The sequence below is a fragment of the Myotis brandtii genome, unplaced genomic scaffold (assembly GCF_000412655.1).
Source record: "Myotis brandtii unplaced genomic scaffold, ASM41265v1 scaffold388, whole genome shotgun sequence".
In the NCBI taxonomy this organism is placed as follows: domain Eukaryota; kingdom Metazoa; phylum Chordata; class Mammalia; order Chiroptera; family Vespertilionidae; genus Myotis; species Myotis brandtii.
In genome coordinates, this window is record NW_005364882.1 from 1,430,303 (window position 1) to 1,435,671 (window position 5,369).

Below are 5,369 nucleotides of genomic sequence, written 5' to 3' on the forward strand. Positions count from 1 at the left end.
TCCCGCCCCACCCCCCACCCCCCGCAACAAGTTGAACAAACTTTGTCAAATCTGATACCAGAGGCATAAACTCTGCTCAAATGAAAGCTTCTTTTTGTTTATCAACAAGGTGATAGGAAATAATGACGTTTCTCTTATTATAGTTAAGAGGAAGTTGATAAGCGCTCATAAAAATTCATTTATTCAAAAATGTTACTGAGACTTTATTATACAAGTGACCCAGCACTAGCTGTTGGTGATACAGTAATGAAGAGAAGCTACAGTCTTGGCCAGGGGTCCTCAAACTACGGCCCTCGGGCCATATGCAAATACAAATATTGTATTTGTTCCCGTTTTGTTTTTTTACTTCAAAGTAAGATATGTGCAGTGTGCATAGGAATTTGTTCATAGTTTTTTTTTAAACTATAGTCCGGCCCTCCAACGGTCTGAGGGACAGTGAACTGGCCGCCTGTTTAAAAAGTTTGAGGACCCCTGGTCTGGTGGTTGCTCCCTCGTGCCATGGTCCTGCCCACTGACAATGCCAGCTCCACTCGTACCCACTGCTGGTGCCGGCCCCAATCGCTCTGCACCATCAGTGGGTGCAAGCAGGGCTGGCACCCTCAGCAAGTGGGAGCGGTGGCAGTGGAAGCAGGACTGCTGGCAGGCAGACAGAGGACCGGGGGCCATGAAGGGAGGGGCCAGGCGGGGGCACAGAGGATGGGCCGAGACCCGCCCCTGTGCCCACCACAGCCTCGAGGCCAACAGTTTCTTTTAAGGTGCACGAATTTGTGCACTAGGCCCCTAGGCTATATAATAAAAGCCTAAGTGACCTTTATGGTGGAACGACCAGAATGACCAGTCACTATGATGCACACTGACCACCAGGGGGCAGACACTCAATGCAGGAGCTACCCCCTGGTAGTCAGTGTACTCCCACAGGGGAGTGCCACTCAGCCAGAAGCTGGACTCATGGCGTCAAGTGCAGCAGTGGTGGCAGGAGCCTCTCCTGCCTTTGTGGCAGCGCTAAGGAGCAGGAAGGCAAGCAGTAAGGAGCCTGCTGCTAAGGAACAGTGAGCCAAGTGGTAAGGAGCAAGCAGGCAGGCAGTAACAAGGAAAGGATCCCAGATTGTGAGAAGGATGTCTGACTGCCGGCAGGTGGACATCCCCCATGGGGTCCTGAACTGAGAGAGGGCACAGGCCGGGCTGAGGGACCCCCTTCCCCACATGCATGAATTTTATGCACTGGGCCTCTAGTATTAAATACATATTAGTAGTATCAGTTCTTGTGATTGTATCACCGTGGGAGACCAGAACATGCCACCAGAAAAATATGTCTCTTTAGCATAGGATTATTTGGTCTGATTTTTTTTTTCCAAAATAGCAGACAGGAGCTGTGAAAAAGTTTGTTACCCTTTTGTAAGGGAAATTTACATTTATAAAGTGTCAATGTAAGAAACATCCAACCTGTAGAGAATTTGTATGAGTATATTAGAGCCAAACAGAGGACAATTGCTGGGACAGACGCAAAAATCTCAAGGAACTGAGAAAATACTCTGGAGAATGTCAGTTTCACATCTTATTTTATACATTACAATCAAAGGAGGAGACTTAAGGGGGTAACATGAAACTCATTGATGGAAGATTATGGAAGCATAAGAAAGCATAGCAGGGAAATCTCTGAGATTGGATAAAGTAAAATGGAAAGCCTGTCTGGCATGGCTCAGTGGCTGAGCGTTGACCTATGAATCAGGAGATCACAGTTAGATTCCTGGCTGGGGCACATGCCCTGGTTGCGATTGGATCCCCAGACTGTGGTGTGCAGGAGGTGGCTGATCAATGATTCTCACTCATAATGATATTTCTGTCTTTCTCTCCCTCTCCCTTCCTCTCTGAAATTAATCCTATATAATAAAAGGGTATTATGCAAATTATCCCCTCGACCAGAGTTGTTCTGGGAGTTTGATCAGGGGGCAGGCCAGCCAGGGGAAGGGAGGGAGTACCCAGCCAGCAGCCAGCAGCTGCAAGGGACCTTGCCAGTGCAAGAATTTCATGCACTGGACCTTTAGTAAAAATATATATTTTTTTAAAAAAGTAAAATGGAGAGACACATAGTTCTGTTACTTTGGTGAGTATAGGATAGTTAATAATTAACATTTATAGAAAATAGAGATGGTATTCAGGAAGCAAGATAATGATGAGAGGTTCTGTGGTCTCCTGCTCTGGTGAGGGAAAATGGAGATTATACCGACATTCCAAAGGTATGTTATCTTAGATGCAAAAAGACCAGAGACAGGCTTACTTTAAGGTAATGATTGACCCTTGTCAAGGAAGCTACAGGCCTAGGTTGTGACTACCCACCATGATCTACTTTTAATTAGAACTTTTTATGTTCAGACCATCTTCTGTGGTTATTTTTGGTCTCCGAGTTTGTAGGGCCTGCCATACTGGCCTCCCCCTAGCTTGTGAGGTTAAGTATGTGGTACCACAAAAAGAATTATCCATTTGTAAGGGTGTTCCTTCTCTGCACCAGGAGAGTGACTAAATCATAAGCAACTCTCATCAATGGAGAAGGCACAGACTTAAAACTACATAACAGACCTTACCCTTGTTCAGCTTACTATTTCTTGTAACCTTCCCATTACTCCTACTTCACACTCTTCTTCCTTTGTTTCAGGTGAAAATATGATTGATTCATACTCAAGTTCTAGCCAACTCTTTGAGTTCACTCATCCCTGAGTTTCTCTCATGTACATATGAGACACATATTAATGAATTTCTGTTTGTTTTTCTTTTGTTAATCTAACTCTTGTAAAATGATCTCAGCCAAGAAACTAGAATGGTAGGTTAATATTTTTTTCCTCTCCCTAGATCATTGTTGCAAATAATTCCACTAATATTGATTGAACTTCCACTATGTGAAAAGTGATTATAATAAAAAGTAGTTTATGTATCTTCAGAGTGACAATCAATTTTAACAGTTCAGGTTGAAATTTTATCACCCAATTCTTACCCCTCCACCATCTTCACAACTCCAGTCTAACCACCTGAATGCAAAATTACACTCCTCAGCAATTTAAATTATGCCATTATTCCTTCGCTCATTTTTTATCACAGATTTAAGCTCTACGGTGCCATGAAACCTGCAGACAGAGAAGTTCATGATTTATGTATGTATTTGATAGCCTCACCCCTGACATCCTAGCCTCAAATCCAGACTCAAACTGCCTACTTAGCTCTGTTAACTGATTTTAATCTTGCATATTAGAAAAGCCATTTAAATGTTCTTAGGCATTATCATCTTGGCACTTTAATTGAAATATATCTTTACATTTTTTAAAAAACTGGAACATAACAGTGAATAAAAGTGGACCTTTATTCACACGATGTATGCTAATGTTGACCCAACTGCTCTTGGCTTTTCTAAGGACTCATGACTTCCTGGAATTTTCTAAACTCAGCACTTTGATGACCATGGCTATTTTAACTTCATTGCTCTCCCCATTGCAAAGGAGCTTTTGACATTTGGATTTTGTGCTCATCTAATGGCAACTGCAATTAAAGCTTTCCCACATCAATGAGCTAACTTTCCAAGGCCATTTCAAAGGGTGAATTCAATATTCAAATTGCATGATGCTTATTGATCTGTGTGCTACTATTTGTGTGACTGGAAAATACTCATTAGAAATTTTCCTGACACTATTGATAAAAAAAATAGTGAACAGAACTAATTTCACTCAAATATTCTATATGCATATAATGAGAAGATAGCTAAAGTCCGAATAATTCATTGATTAGCATTGGGCCTATGTAGAAAAAGAAGCCAAACTCTCAGGCCTGACCAAATGGTGCTTATTTTGAAAGGATCAATATCCAAACTGCATTTAGAGATTCCTGAAAGTGCAATGTAATCACTTTAGAGTCACTTTTAAAAAGGCTCCCGAGAAATTGCGGGTTCAGATAGCTTAGAAATAGAAGCTTCCGCTTGAGACCCACGACCTTTAGCAGATTTAGGATTACTTGATACACTCACAGGTTACAAGTGTGTGCTTCCTTTTGTGAGTCCTATGGACATTAAACTCTGAATCTTTATGTTACTGCCATAAATATTTTCAATTTTACTTTTGCCAGATAGAAAAATATAAGAAAAAAATTAAAATGAAACTGAGGAGATAGAAGAAGAGGGAAGCTAGGTAGACATGGATGGGACCATGGGGGCTGTTGAGGGGGGTGGGGCGGAGGAGGGGGACAGGAAGTAAAACCAGGGAACCCAGCTCGGCAGACTTACTAAAACAACCCAACTTGGTGGGGAAAGAAGGACAAGCTGTGAAAAGTGAGCTTTAAAATGTGTGGATGTTGCTAAGAAGGCAGCTTGGGGGAAAAAAACAAAAACAATCACAAGGCAGTGAGGTGTATAAACCAATCCCAAGAATGTTGCTGAGGCAGAATTCTTTGAAAGGATCAACCAGGAGCTAGCAAGTCTGTATCTACCTCCCATACAGAAAACATGCGCTTGCTCTTGGCGCTCTCTCTTTCTGGCGTGAGCTGGGTTCCAGGGGAATGTACTTCCCTGCGCTCACGTGGCTTATGGCCACGTGGGATCCACACAGGGACTGATAGACGTTAATGCACTTGGATGCTGAACTACACCCGACTACAGCATGGAATGGGAGCTCTGGATGGCGGCCTGCTTTTGGAACCCAGCTGCACCTTTCCCAGGACTAGCTTCTCTCAAAAAACGTTGCTTCTGCTGACTGCTTTTGTCCGCGAATCCATTATTCAGTTTTGGGAGACAATGAACTCAGACTCAAATACCACAAAACAAAGCATCCCAGAGCAACTTAGGAATGTGTGTTTCATACACATTTACCTGAGATTCCATCTACCTCTAAAAAGTGAATTGGAGATTTATTATAATTATCCGGATAAGTGGATCATTAAACATTTCATTTTTGCCAAAACATCCCCAACCCCGTTTTCTAGTGTGCTCAATGCATACCAAACAACAACAACAACAACACATTAACTTACCTATCATTCTTTCCTAAGTGTGGTACTTTTAATTGGCCAAAGTGAAAAAAAATGTTTTAACTAATTTTATATGGATTTATTTGAGAAAAAAGAACAGAAAATGTAGACTAGTCATAATCATTTCGGAAATAAAGGCTATTGGCATTCATTTCAGATGTCATTTTTTTTAAATCGCTTTTATTACAAGTGAAGAAAGAAAATCAGGTAGATAGCCTCAAATCTCATGTTTTGAACTAAACACAGATGTGCTAGGAAAGGGCAATAAATTTCCCCTCATATTTAAAGGAAATAAGAATAAACTGAATATACAAATGGAGCAAGAGACTTAAAAATACAAGGCTGCCAGCTCATTTTGGCCCAAA